We start from the raw sequence: 15,331 nt of genomic DNA, 5'->3' as shown, positions 1-15,331 counted from the left end.
CAGAGCAATCAGACAGATGAAAGAAATTAAAGGGATACAGATAGGAAAAGAAGAACTCAAATTATCACTATTTGCAGATGATATGATTCTATACCTAGAAGACCCAAAACACTCCACCAGAAATCTCCTAGAACTAATAAATAAATTCAGCAAAGTAGCTGGATATAAAATCAACACCCATAAATCAAAGGCATTTCTGTACATCAGTAACAAATCCTCTGAAAGAGAAACTAGGAAAACCACCCCATTTACAATAGCCTCAAAAACAAAACATAAAAAACAAACTTGGGAATAAACTTAACAAAAGAGGTGCAAGACCTGTACAATGAAAACTACACAAGAACATGAAAGTAAGAAGTTGATGAAGATCTTAGAAGATGGAGAAATCTCCCGGCTTCCTGGAGGCAGAGTTAATGTTGTCACAGTGGCCACACTGACAAAAGCACTGTACAGATTCAATGCAATACCAAGTAAAATCCCAACATCATACCTCACAGAAATAGAAAAAGCAGTCATGAAATTTATTTGGAAAAATAGGAGAATCAGAATAGCCAAAGCAATCTTTAGCAAGAAGAGTAAAGCAGGAGGCATCACAATACCAGACCTTAAACTACACTAGAGTCACAGTATCAAAACCAGCATAGTATTAGCACCAAAATAAACATGTAGACCAATGGTGCAGAATAGAAGACAGAGACAAACCCACATAAATATATTTATCTCATACTAGAAAAAGGTACCCAAAACACACATTGGAGAAAAGATAGCCTCTTCAACAAATGGTGCTAGGAAAACTGGAAATCCATATGAAGCAAAATGAAACTAAACCCCTATCTCTCACCATGCACAAAAGTCAAATCAAAGTAGATCAGGACCTAGGAATTAGAGCAGAGACCCTACACCTAATAGAAGAAAAAGTAGGCTCCAATCTTCATCATGTTGGTTTAGGCCCCAATGTTCTTAACAAGACTCCTAAAACACAAGAAATAAAATTAAGATAGATAGATTCAAGCTAAAAAGCTTCTCAGAAAAATAAACAATCGGTGAGGTGAATAGAGAGCCTACAGAATGGGAGCAAATTTTACCACATGCACATCAGATAGGGCACTAATCTCTAGGATATATAAAGCACTCAATAAACTTAACACCAAAAAAACCAAATAACCCCAATCAATAAATGGACCAAGGAACTGAACAGACACTTCTCAGAAGAGGATAAATAATCAATCAACAAATATATGAAAAAATGTTCAACATCTCTATCAATTAGAGAAATGCAAATCAAAACTAATCTGAGATTTCATCTTACTCCAGTCAGAATGGCAGCTATTATGAAGACAAACAACAATAAGTGTTGGTGAGAATGTGGGGGAAAAAGGCTACTCATACATTGCTGGTGGGACTGCAAATTGGTACAGTCAATATGGAAAGCAGTAAGGAGATTCCTTGGAAAACTTGGAATGGAACCACCATTTGACCCAGCTATCCCACTCCTCAACTTATACCCAAAAAACTTAAAAACAGCATGAAAGAAGAAGCGATGTGAGACAAATCACCGGAGAAGTTCCACTTTATTACAAAAGACTGTGGGCTTATATAGATCTAAGGAGAGGTGACAGGGCTTAGGTAAATGATGGGTCACACATTTATTGGTAAGTTCTTCCATATGTCAGTTCCGGAGCCCACAAAATTAGTTCTTATTGGGGCTAAAGGTTTCCCAAGAGCGGGATTTGAATATTAGCGCTGGCAGGAGAATTGGTGCCGGTGGGAATTTTGGGCGTGGGTGGGAAAAGGAGAGGCAGGAAGAGAAGCTCCTCAGGTGCCATGTTGGGTTTTTTTGGGGTGTGGCTGCAGTTATACCTTTTCCCAACAATCCTCCACCTTTGTTTTCTTAGGAACTGGGGCGTCGTTGGTCAGATCTGGCTGCTTCCTGCTGTGTGGGGGCGGCGTGGGACCTAGAAAGGGGAAGTGGAGGAATGTCCGGGGGGCAGGCCTGGGGATACCATGGCAACCAGAAATAAAACCCAGTGGCTATAGACAGCTACTTCGGTAGGGGTGAAGTCTATAAAAGTTCCTTGAAGCCACAAGTCGTCGATGGCATCGAACCAGTCCTGGATGGAGGAGATTGTTGGTATCAGCCACTGGTCTTGTAACAGAGACTCTAGGAAGTAATGGAAGCGTTGCCTCGACATGGCGTCACCAGCACCTGAAGAAGATCAGAGCGAACAAAAACAGGATGAAGATAAAAATTAAAGTAAAGGTCAGTTTTTGGCAGAAGTTCCATGCTGGGGGACTGACAGAAAAGAGGCCAAGGGCCATGAGGAGGCTTAAAAGGACATAAAGGCTCAAAAATCCAGGATGGCAGGCTAAGAGTTCCTCTGGGCTCGTTGTCTCCCGCTGTCCGATGTCCGCTGTTTTCCATTGTGCCTGGTAGTAAGCTTCAGCACTGAGTGAGCTGTTCTCTTGAAGATGTTGGGGGTTCATCAGTCATCAGAGGCTGGTAGTACCTAAGCAGAAGCTGGTTGAAAGTTTGATTAGAGGGCTGGGGATGTGGCTCAAGCGGTAGCGTGCTCGCCTGGCATGTGTGCGGCCCGGGTTCGATCCTCAGCACCACATACCAACAAAGATGTTGTGTCCGCCGAGAACTAAAAAATAAATATTAAAAATTCTCTCTGTCCTCTCTCTCCTCTCTCACTCTCTCTTAAAAAAAAAAAAAAAAAAAAAAAGAAAGAAAGTTTGATTAGAAATTTTCTGTAATTGGGTTTGAAGGAACTTCGTTATGCAGGGCAAGAGAGGGCAAAAAAGGGGCCCCAAGAAAGGTAGCAAGTATGTGGTGAGAGAGGATTGGAAGAACCCCGTTATGGGGTTAGGGGAGGTGGGTTTGAGCAACTGGGTCGACAATTCCTGTAATTTAACAACATTCTTTTATGTTAGCCCAGATTCATTAATATAGTAGCAACATTCCTCTCTGAGGAACAGGCATGTACTCCCTTTTTCTGCAGTGAGGAGATCAATCGCCCTTCGGTTCTGTAAAGCCACCTGTGCCAATGAAGTAACCTGCCGCTGCAAGGAGCCCAGAGATTCAGCAGTGGGATCAAGCGCATCTTGCAGTTTTTGTTGAAGCTCATTGGATGTCCACAGCGAATGACCTATAGCTCCACCAGAGAGTCTGAGACTCGCCACTGAGGTTGTTAATGTGAGGCCTGCTAGTACCGGCAGAAAGACTGCCCTACGGGTGCGGGAAGGTGGGACCAATTGTCGGAATTCGGCAGAGGTGTACAAAGACAGCTGAGGAACTACAGTAACCAAGAAACAGGTGCCACAGACATTGGTCATTGTGGTACTTAAAGACCCGTTACACCAGAGGAAATGTCCAGGTTGCATAAACGCAGGGCTTGATGGGGTGTCATAGTTCAAGGAACAAATGGGTAAGGGATTCATTGTTGGCAGGTGGAAACAGATGAAAGGGAATGAAGCATTGGTGGAATACAGTTCTCACAATGGGATGCATGCCACGTGTAGGGGTTGTCCTTTCTTTGAGAAATTATAGGTTTTTGCAGAAATATTTCCTGCTGCTAGAAGCGGACGACTAAGTGAAGCACAGAGGAAGCACTGAGAAGTGAGCACAGAAAGAGGGGTGGAGTTTAATAATCGAAGGGTTTGGAGCATCAAATTAAGCCATGTGGGAGGGGGCCTGAGGAGGTTGAAGGCTCTGAATCCCCTTGGGATGGGCTATCAATAAGACCTTGAAGTTGTGATTCTGACTCCTTGATATGCTGGACTACTTGGAAGGCTGCCTTAGGTGGCATTATCAGGGAGCGGGAAACAGTCATCCATCCTGTGGGTCTGGCTGAGGTTGTCCAAGCATAGACAGCAAATTCAACATAGTCCCAGTGTTTGGCCTTGGGGTCAGATATATCTAAAGTATACCATCCACTGTTATCGGATAAAGAGCCCTCGTGCCATCTGAGGTAACTAGAAGTCCATCCTTCGGGGTAGCCAAGTGAGTGGTAAGAATAACTACCGCGTTCATCATGGAGCCTGCATGACCAATAGGGGCACCCATTATATACCTCAGGCCACCAACGGCAATAGTCTTTGGTTTGATCAAAAAGGAAGCAAATGAAAGGCCAGTTCCAGCTACTGGGAACAAAGGACCTGGAAGGTGACAATATTAGGGACACAGAGGTGCAGTTGTGGATGAAGCAAGTGTTTTCATCAACTTTGCGGACCTTCTGCATGCCATGTTCCGAGTATCGTTCCTGAAGGGTGAATTTGTACATAGTAGGAGGGGAAGGTGAAGACCAGGCCCAACAGAGCACAGAAAACAAGCAAAGAAAGAGAATTAGAGTGTTGGGAGAGCTCATTGTGCCTTCTTTAAGAGGAACTGGGCTGCAGGGAACACCGCAACTTAAAGGGATGAGATGGGTGTGGAGAGCAGGAGTAAAGGGGAGGTTCAGGAGGTGACTCTTGGAGTTCCTCTGGGATGGTCCTGTCGTCAGTAGATGAGACCTCTTGATGGTATGGCTTCTACCTAGAAATGGAATCCAGGGGGTGAGACGGTTGTCTGGTAAGGAGAGTTTGGCGGCGGTGGGGGTACAAAGAATGACCGGATAGGGGCCTTCCCATTTTGGGCAAGAGGCCCTTTTTCCTCTGGGGTATTATAATAGACTAAATTCCCAGATGTTAAGGGAGGAGTATTTGGAGAGGAGTCTGGGTCCGGAAGAAGCCAGTCTTGATATTTCCAGAGTTCCGAGCAGAGATGAAACAAGAGAGGTAAAGACAAATCTCATGTGAGAGGGGTCCCTGTGAAACCACCAACCCAGGTGGTATAAGAGGTCCTCCATACATTATCTCAAAGGGAGACAGTAGAGATGGTTTCTTAGAGAGAGCTCTGATCCGAAGCAAAGCCAAGGAAGCTTGACCCAGTCTAAGTTTAATTCCATAGTTAATTTGGTGAGAGCCTCCTTCAGGGTCCGATTTACTCTTTCCACTTTTCCTGAAGCCTGAAGGCGATATGGACAGTGGAAATGCCACTTGAAGGAGAGGGTTTGAGAGACCCTTTGTGTGATCCTAGAGATAAACTCAGGGCCATTGTCAGATTGTAGGGAAGTGGGCATACCAAACCTGGGGATGATGTCTGTCAGCAAGATTGAAGCTACAGTGGAAGCCTTTTTATTGGAAGTGGGAAATGCCTCCACCCAACCAGAGAAAGTGTCCACAAAGACAAGGAGGTATTTAGTGCGCCATACTGTGGGCATGTTGGTGAAGTCTACCTGCCAGTCAGCAGCAGGAACATGTCCCCGGGCTTGGTGGGAGGGAAACGGTTTAGGCCTTAAAGGAGTATGAGGGTTGGTCCGCTGACAGATCTGACAATTAGAGGCCATATTCTGTAGCATGGCTTTGTCAGAGGACTTGAGGGAGAAGCAGCTCTGTAAGAAGAGGGCCAAAGACTGAGACTTGGAATGGAATAGAGTATGGAGGAACTTGAAAAGGTCCTTGTTCTTACTGGAAGAAGTAGGGGCTTCAGATGGACAGTCTAAAGTGGCCATTATATGTCCCCCAGAGGGGGTCATAATTGGAAGTGGTGGCAGCCATCCGTGCCACCTGGTCAGCTTTGGCATTATCCTCAGTGACAAGAGAGCTGTCCTTCTGATGGGACCTACAATGGACAACTCCCAACTGGGTGGGTAAGTGGGAATCCTCTATCAGATTGGTTAAAAGAGCCGAATTAGTGACCTCATTACCTTTCGTGGTAAGTAGACCTCGCCCCTTCCATACTGCAGCAGGGGATAATAGAATATGGAAGACATATTTGGAGTCAGTATAAAGGGTGAGGGATTTGCCCTGCGCAAGAAGGCAGGCACGAGTGGCTGCTACAAGTTCAGCCTGTTGGTTAGTGGTTCCCGAAGGCAGAGCTTTGGCCTCTATAATCTCAGTGGCCGAAACTACGGCATATCCAGAGTAATGAGTGCCGTTCTGCCTAAAGGAACTGCCGTCAGTGAACCAGATAAGGTCAGGCTTGGTGAGTGGTCCCTCAGAAATGGAAGAATGACAGGGAGGAAATCGTCCAAGGTTTCCAAGCAATTATGAGCTGGTGTGTCAGGTGTGGAGGTCGTTGGGAGCAGGGAGGCCGGGTTCAGTGCAGAGCAGGGGAGGAACGTAATATTGGGGTTTTCCAGAAAGGAAGTGAGGAGCGACAGAACTCTGGATGGTAGAAGGGTCTGAAGGCCCTTATAAGCTAAAAGATCCTTCAAATGATGTGAGGAGTGGATAGTTAAAGGGGCCCCGAAAGTCAGCTTAGAGGCTTCTTTGTGTAAGATTTGTCCAGCAGCCAGAGCTCTTAAGCAAGGGGCCCACCCATGGATGGTAGGATCTAATTGCTTGGACAGATATGCCACAGGTGCAAATGTAGGTCCATAAGTTTGACCCAAAACCCCAAGTGCCTGTCCCCCTTTTTCATGGACATATAGATGAAATGGTCTTGAAAGATTGGGAAGGTGAAGGGAGGGTGCCTTTAAGAGGAGTTGCTGAAGTCTGCGGAAGTGGTAGTGGGGGGAAGAGGCAAGAGGTTCACCAGGGGGTCCCTTTGCTAGGTCACACAAGGGTTTGGCTAGAAGAGAATAATTTGGGATCCAGGCCCTAAAATACCCTGCTAGTCCTAGGAATGATAGTATTTCGGCTTTCGTACGAGGTACCGGAAGATTAGAGAGGAGTTGCCTCCTGTCCAATGTTATTTCCTTTTTTCCCGGTGCAAGGCGTAGACCAAGGTAGGTGACAGTAGACTGGGAAACCTGGGCCTTGTGGGGAGATACCCTATATCCCTTATCTGCTAGGAAATTGGGATTGAGACTGTTTCCAAGAAGGACTACATAAAAGAAGATCATCAACATACTGAAGGAGGGTAGATTCAGGACAGGTAGGGTGGAAAGATGTGAGGTCCTGGGCAAGGATTTGGCCAAAGAGATGGGGCCTATCCCTGAATCCCTGCGGAAGGACGGTCCAGGTAAGCTGATGAGAATGGCGGGTATGAAGGTCATCCATGTAAAAGCAAAGATATCTTGAGATTCTGAAGACAAGGGAATGGAAAAGAAGGCATCCTTTAAATCTAGGACTGAGAAGTGGGTAGTAGTGGCAGGGATCTGAGAGAGAAGGGTGTAGGGGTTGGACACTAGTGGGTGAATGGGGACCACAGAGGAGTGGACGAGGCGAAGGTCTTGGACCAGTCTGTAGGACCCGTTAGGTTTCCTAACTGCCAGAATGGGGGTGTTGAAAGGAGAGTGTGAAGGCCTAAGATACCCCTTCTGTAATAACCCGAGGAGGGCTGTGGTTGTGAGTGGATATTGTGGTTGATTAATATATCTTGAAGGGTCCCGTAAGACAATATGAATAGGAATGCACTTAGCCATAGAGGATGTAGTTGTGTCCCAAAACTCAGGGTTAACTGGTTTAGATAGTTGTGGGATAATGTGCAGAGGAGGTGTATCTTATTAGGACGGTGGTGATGACCTTCCCTGAATGACCTGGGCCAACATTTGGAATTTGGCATTTTCAGCCTTCTGTCTGTGGCGTTCGCTTTCGTCCTCCCTACCATAGAAAACCTTGAAAGCGACCGCGAGGATTTTGGTCTGAGGGGTAGCAGGGCCCTGTTCAAGCTTCTTAAGCTTGGCTTTAATATCAGGGTAGCTTTGGGCCAGGAAATACGTCATTAAGACATGACGGAGGTCAGGGGTTTCTGGGTCGAGGTTTCTGTACTGTTGGAGGGCCTTGGTTAGTCTATCCAGGAATTCTGAAGGTGTTTCTTCCTTCTTCTGAATGACCTCCTGCACTTTTTGAAAATTAATGGCCTTGCGGGCAGCCTTCTTAAGGCCCGCCAAGAGGCAGGATGCAAAAAGGTCACAAGAGTGTAAGCCTCCAGGGGTGTTGTAATCCCATAGAGGTTCCTGCTCCAGGACAGCGTGTGGGCCCGTAGGGTGGTTGGGATTGGTTCTATGATTCTCATCAGCGTGGGCCTGGGCTAGTTCCCAGACCCGTTGACTTTCCTCAGGGGAAAGTGTATTGGCCAGGAGCATGTAAATGTCGTGATGAGTGAGGTTATATGCTTGCAGGACCCACTGGAACTCCCGAATGTAAGTGGTGGGATAAGTGGTGAATGAGCCTAACTTCCTTTCTAGCTGAGTAAGGTCCGACATGGAGAAGGGCACATGTACTCGGATAACACCCTTGGGACCAGCTACCTCACAAAGGGGTGCGATCATCATGGGAGCGGGAAGGGATCCCTTAGATCTGGTAACAGGAGGACTGAAAGAGCTGGATGGCAACGCACAGGAAGAAGAGGAAGGGGAAGGGGATGTCTCCACGGAGGAGGAGGTGGAGGCAGCGGCGGAAGAGGGCAGAGGGGAAGGGGATGAAACGGAAGGTTGAGGATCCGTGGAATCAGGTGGAGAAGAGGAGGGGATGGCAGGAGGGGAGGAGCAGGTGGGGCTGAGGGATAAGGTGGGGGTTCGTCTGCCGGGTCAAATGAGGAAGAGTCCTCGAGGTCAGGAGTAGAAGTAGGGGAAGGGAGGGGTTTGTAAGCAAGGAGAACCTGAGAGGGAGAGCAGGAGGAGCAGAGAGCAGGGTGCTGGGCAAGAAGGCTAAAACCTTCAATGTAGGGAATCTCCTTCCATTTTTTCAGAAGCCAGCAGAAGATAAAAAGGACCCAGAGAAGATTTGGATCTAATGAGCCTTCTAGAGGCCAATGACTGCCATTATCCAGAGGATAGGTAGGCCAATCTTGGGTACAGAATTTGATCAGGAGTTTGGGCTTGATGTCTGGTACGAGGGAGAGTGTGGTCAGATTTTTTGTCACCCGAACTGCAGCTCTCGGGAGGCAAAAAGCCGGAGGCCACAAAGAACCTAGTACTAGGATTTACTGGTTACAGAAGGAGGAGAAGGAAGAAACCGAGGGGTCTCTCGCCTAAACCCAGAAGTCTCACTCCCCAAAAGGAGAACGGGTCGCCAGAGAGTCCATTGCGGTCGTAAAGGCCTTAGTGGGGTGGGTTCTCTCCCCTCTATCGGGAGTCAGGAGTACCAGACGATCATGGTCACAGTTCCTGCTGTAGCCCGAAGAGGGTGACCTGCCAGAAGGGGAAATTACTTAAGTCCGATCGGTGGTGGGTGTAAGGAGCCAGTGCCTGAAAAGTTGGACGAGGGTGAGATGTCTCAGCAGAGCCGGAGATGGGGCTCTGTTAAAATGAGCTCACCCGTCTCCAGGTTTCGGCACCAATGAAAGAAGCAGCAACGCGGGACAAATCACCAGAGAAGTTCCATTTTATTACAAAAGGCTGTGGGCTTATATAGATCTAAGGAGAGGTGGCAGGGCTTAGGTAAATGACGGGTCACCCGTTTATTGGTAAGTTCTTCCATATGTCAGTTCTGGAGCCCACGAAATTAGTTCTTATTGGGGCTAAGGTTTCCTGCCAGCAGGATTTGAATATCGGCGCCAGCGGGAAAGGGAGAGGCAGGAAGAGAAGCTCCTCAGGCACCATGTTGGGTTTTTTTTGGGTGTGGCTGCCATTATACCTTTTCCCAACACAGCATACAAAAGGGACACAGCCATATCAAGGTTTATAGCAGCACAATTCACAATACCTAAATTGTGAAACCAACCTAGATGCCCTTTGGTAGATGGATAGGGAAACTGTGGTATATATACTGAGTAATGGAACATTACTCAGCATTAAAAGAGAATAAAATCATGAAATTTGCATAGAATGGATAGAGTTGGAGAACATAATGCTAAGTGAAATTAGTCAATCCCTCAAAATCAAAGGCCAAATGTTTTCTTGGATATGAGGAGAAGATGCTGACTCATAGTGGCGATGGTGGGGGGACATGACCCATGGGAGGAATGGAGGAGTTCTAGATAGGGCCAAGGGGAGGGAGGGGAAGGGAGAAGGCAAAGAGGTAGGAAAGATGGGGAATGAGTTAGACATTATTACCCTAAGTACATGTATGAAGACAGGAATGGTGTGAAAATACTTTGTGTACAATCAGTGGCTTGAAAAAAATCGTGCTCTATATGTGTAATATGAAATGAACTGCATTCTGCCATCGTGTATAACAAATTGGAATAAATAATTTAATTTAAAAATCTTCTGGTAAAAATCAGCTTTGAAAAGCTAGAAAATTCCCTACACCATGGTAATAAAAAGTATGTAACATAAAAGTACAGAGCCATTAGCAATTATTAAGATTTTAAAGTTACCTTGCTTTCATATAAATAAGTTTTGCTCTACCCATACTTGCTTCATGAATCAGGCATGAAGTTATCAAGTATAAAATAAAGACTGTACTTTAATATCTTTTTACATAAAATAAAACCAGTAGTGTATATGTGTCTCACAAATGTTACTGTTTAGTGATAAAATATAAATAAAATATCTCCAGAAATGAAAACAAAAAATCTTCCAAATATAGTAATTTGCCATTTGCAAATTGAAGTCAGTCAGGAAACTAAGCCTAGAAAATTAACGGAAAAACTAGCTGGGCGTGGTGGTGCACACCTGTCATCCCAGCAGCTTGGAGGCTGAGGCAGGAGGACTGCAAGTTCAAAGCCAGTCTCAGCAATTTAGCAAGTCCCTCAGCAAGACTCTGTCTTAAAATTAAAAATAAAAAGGGATGGGGATATGAACAGTGGATAAATGTCCCTGAGTTAAATTCCTGGTACCAACAAAACAAAATAAAAGAAACAAACAAAAAACTGATCTCCACTACAATCTGGTACAGATAAGCACTCAGACCTTGCTGTGGGGTAATTCTTATGGTAAGAATGTACAAGTGACAATGGAGGAACAGAGGAAGATCAGAAGATGGGGGTTGACGAGGTCCCAGTCAGGGGGTAGGTGTGGGGTGGAGCAAGAAGGGGAACCTGCATGCGGCAGGATCAGCCTTGTCACCGTGCACTTAGCTGCTTGTGCAACGTGTTCACAGACCCTGGGAATGTGGAGGCTTTGGGAAAACAGGAAGTTAATAAATTTTTTGATATACATAGAAATCTTTAAACACACTTCTTGGGGAGGAAAAGAGGGAATAAAATCAACCAAATTATGCTACATGCATGTATGAATATATCACAATCCGGAACTTTTATGTATGATTATAACGCACCAAATAAGAAATAGTTAGAAGGAAGACCAGAGGAGTACAGGAAGGCAATCAGTGGGAAAGAGGAGGCGACAGACAGAGGAAGTAAGGGGACAAAAGGGAGCAGATGATGCTGTGCGCACACATGAACATCACACTGACCACCACTACTGTTAGGCAGCTATTCAGTCAGGAATAGGTGAGCAGGACAAAGACAGCAGAGGGCACAGAACCACAGGAACCTTATCTGACAGATGGGGGCGTGGTAGGTAAAACCTGTCTCATTAAGGAAGCCGGTTCCTGAACCTATATGTGAAGTGCTGGGCCTGCATTTTCTTCTAGCATGTGCGGGGTTTCTGGTCTAATTCCTAGGTCTTTGATCCACTTTGATCTGAATGCTAGAAATGAAATAAAAAATCAACAAACTAAAAATCTTCACAGCAAAGGAAACAATCAAGAGCATGAACATAGAGCCTATAGAACAGGATAAAATTGTTGCCACCTGCACCTCAGATAGGGTGTTAATCTCCAGGATACACAAAGAACTCAAAAAAGCTTAACATCAAAAAAATAAATAACCCCATCAATAAACAAATGGGCAAAAGATCTGAACAGATACTGCTCAGAAGAAGAAATACAAATGGTTAACAAATACATGAAAAAAAGTTCAAGGTCTCTAGCAATTAGAGAAATGCAAATGAAAACTACACTGAGATTTCATCTCATTCCAGACCAAATGGCAATTATCAAGAATAAAAGAATAAAAGTAACAATAAATTTGGTGAGAATGTGGTGAAAAAGGCACACTCATACATTTCTTGTGGGAATGTAAATTGGTACAACCACTTTGGAAAGCAATATGGAAATTCCTCAAAAAACTAGGAATGGAACCACCTTATGACCCATTATCTCATTTCTCTTTTTATATCCAAAGGATTTAAAAGCAGCATAATACAGTAACACAGCCACATCAATGTGTACAGCAGCTCAATTCACAATAGCTAAGCTATGGGGCCAACCTGGGTGCCTCTCAATAAATGAATGGATAAAGAAAATGTGGTGTATGTATACACAGTGGAATATTAATCAGCCATAATTAAGAATGAAATCATAGCATTTGCTGGTAAATGGATGGAACTGGAGAATATAATGCTAAGTGACATAAGCCAATCCCCCCAAACCAAAGTCCAAATGTTCTGATATACAGCTGCTAATACACAATAAGGGAGGATGGGTAGGGGAAGAATAGAAGTTCAATAGATTAGACAAAGGGGACTGGAGGGAGGAAATGGGGGATAGGAAAGACAGTAGAATGAATCTCAGTTTTCCTATGTACATATATGAAAACACCACAGTGAATGCCATCACCCTGTACACCCATAAGAATGGGGTCCTAATTAGAATAAGATATATCCCATGTTTGTATAATTATATCAAAACAGATTGTCACATACAACTAAAAAAAGAACCAATTTAAAAAAAATGTTTCAGATTTAATTAAGAAAAACTACTCTTTCCTGGTCATGTCTTGTTACCTCTAATAACTAAGTCTCCAGGACCCTCCCTGATCACCAAAACTATGTCACAACCCCATCACCCCAATTGCCCAAACAACAAGACCCTCACAAAACTTGATCGGGACTATTCAAAGGGTTATGAGCTGATTAAGGAGGGTCAGGAAATTGAGACAACAACAGCAAGTGACTCAAGTTCCTTAAAAGCTCCTTCTCTAAAAGTGCCACCCCATCCTCTTGGAGGTGGTCCATGCAGCTCCTACAGTCAGAAGTCAGAAGGTGGACTGGGCTCAGGACCAGCCTCCGCACCTTAGCGAGGCCCTAACCAAATGGCCTGGAAATGCAGATGTAGCTCAGATTCCCAGTATCTCTGGGCTCATCCTCTAGTCTCCATATACAGAGAAGTTGGGACCAGCGGGACTTCCCCCAGAAAGCAGGAGGGGCGCAGCCAACCTCTCCCCTTCGAGAGGGCCCAGTCTCTCCCTTGAGTGACCCCTTTCCCTTCTGATAAACTCCTGTCTGTCACTCTGAGGGACAGATCTGAAGTCTGACCCGATCGCCAGAGGGCGGTTTCGTTCCCGAAAGGCCCGGGCTCTGCAACACTGCTCTGCATCATCATCATGCACGAATGAAGACATTTTAAAAGTTGATTTAGGGAGCTGGGGCACAGCTCGGTGCTGGAGTGCTTGCCTCGCAGGCACGAGGTCCTGGGTTCTAATCCCCAGCGTCATTAAAAGAAAAAATAAAAGGCTGCACTTTTTGAGCCCTTTTGAACACAGAGGGCCAGGAGACCCTCGCAGCTTCCTCACTCGGGCTGTCCAGCTCTGCAGGAGCTCACTCCCGCAGCCTCCGCGCGAGCCGGCGCTTCCCGGCGCGCCCACCCGGCCCTCGGCCCCGCTCCTCCCGGCCCACTGCCCTGGCTGGGGTCCTTCCCCACTCACCCCCGGAACTCCATCCGCAGGTCGCGGCCCCCGGACGAGGTAGCCCATAGTGCGCCCAGAGGAAACAAGGACTTCAGGCAAACTTGGCAGAGTTGAACTAGGAGGGCACGATTCGGAGCGCAGCCGGCCGGGGAGCTACGGGCCCGGCCAGGACCCGAGCCGCCGCAGCGCGCCAAGAGACCGCCAGGCCGAGCCCGCCTTCAGCCAAGGCTGCCTGTGATTGGCTGGAGCTTGGCTGCTGTGATTGGCTGAGGCTTCCCCACGTGAGAGCGGTATCCTGGCTGCTGTGATTGGCTAAGAGACGACGGTCACAAGAAGGTACGGCTATTAACTTCTCCTTACGTCGTGAGTTAGGTGGCAGATCCTTACGTAAGGAGTCGGGTACGGGGGCGCCCTGAGGCCAAACTTCGTGTCACTTTGCCCATCCTTCCTGTGGTTCAGATGCGGTGGTGCAAAGGAAAAGAGATGGAGAAAGAAGCTGAGAAACAGTACCGGCCCTTTGCCTGGACAAATCAGGGTTTTGTATGTGTGAATAATCAGCGTTTTGTTTTATTCCGGCCGCTCAGCTCCTTGAACCCAGGGGCGCTAACCGCGAGCCACCTCCCCAGCCCCCCTTATTTATAAGGCCTCTGGATCCCTCAGCTGTGCCCGCGGCGCCGCCGATCAGTATTTCTTTACGTCCACCTGCTTCATGTCTTCCACTAGGCACAGCAAAAAACGAGTAGGAGAAGATTTCAATGGGTGAAGAGAGCAAGAGGGATTGATTAAAACGACACTGCAGCTTTCTGTTTTCTCCTTGCGTGCACGTGGGCACGTGGAGGAGGTTACAGCCTTCTGCAGCAGAGCCCAAGGAAGTACTAACGCAACGAGAACAGCCCAGTCCGCCTGTCTCAGTACTTCCAAAATTCAAGTCTTAGCTCCACCGCATTATGCAGTTTTACGGTTTCCAGAGGCAATGCTGCCAGTGATTTCTTGGTGTGTTTTTCCATAAAAATATCTTGGGTGTTGCTGAGATCTTCATTCACCCACTGGCTCCTTGTTCCTGCAAATATATGTCTCCATATATTTCTGTTTCTCACTCTGCCAGTGTGGTATGCCCTGAGGTTAAACTTCAGGTAGACTGTGAATGGTGTCTTTGTAAGGGGTCCTTGGAACAAACTTTGTCACCTTGCACTCAGGACTTTTATTTGAATAAACAAACCAAAAATAAGTCCTCACTTTATTTAGGTCATAAAATAGACCCCCTAAAGTAATTAAATCTCCCAGGACTTAGCTGTTATCTTGGCTGATGAAAGTTTATATCACAACCATTTTAATTTAAGCTGTGTGGAAGGGATGGCTGGGTTGCTTGTGTTCAATGTTCTTAGTAATAACCACCTCCCCCCACTCAGTGTTCAGTGTTCTCAGTAATAGCCACCTCCCTCTCTCCTTATTGCCATATGCTCATGCCTCTAACACAGGGGAGGCCAAGGGGCTGAATTTGACCCAATGGTTTGAGGGTAGCAGTTGTGCTTCTTTGAGAGATCCTTAAAAGAGGAGGTTGAAACAGCTAGGAGACTCTTACATCTCTCCTCCTTCCTCCTTCCTCTTGTCTGGAACGTGGACTTTGGAGCTGGAGGAACAGCAGCCATTGAGGATGGAAGCCACATGTGGAGACACTAGAGAATAATAACAGGACACCGGGTGTGAATGACACCGCTGTCATTTCCAGATCAGCTCTGGACAACTACAGTCTGAATTCATTTATGT

At 46.2% G+C, this 15,331-nt stretch overlaps 1 long non-coding RNA gene across 1 annotated transcript; it reads right to left on the bottom strand.

Annotated features, from left to right (window-relative positions):
• Positions 1–1,552: 1,552 nt before the first annotated feature.
• Positions 1,553–14,214, bottom strand: LOC144366400 (uncharacterized). The gene is made up of 2 exons (XR_013425506.1): positions 13,583–14,214; positions 1,553–4,534 (listed from the first exon to the last, which is right to left on the bottom strand). It is a non-coding gene; the product is annotated as an uncharacterized LOC144366400 (long non-coding RNA).
• Between the last annotated feature and the right edge of the window lie 1,117 nt (positions 14,215–15,331).

This window comes from Ictidomys tridecemlineatus, chromosome 8 (genome assembly GCF_052094955.1).
Source record: "Ictidomys tridecemlineatus isolate mIctTri1 chromosome 8, mIctTri1.hap1, whole genome shotgun sequence".
NCBI classification, from domain to species: Eukaryota; Metazoa; Chordata; class Mammalia; order Rodentia; family Sciuridae; genus Ictidomys; species Ictidomys tridecemlineatus.
The sequence above is the reverse complement of the archived record's forward strand: the minus strand, read 5'-3'. Positions and strand labels throughout refer to the sequence as shown.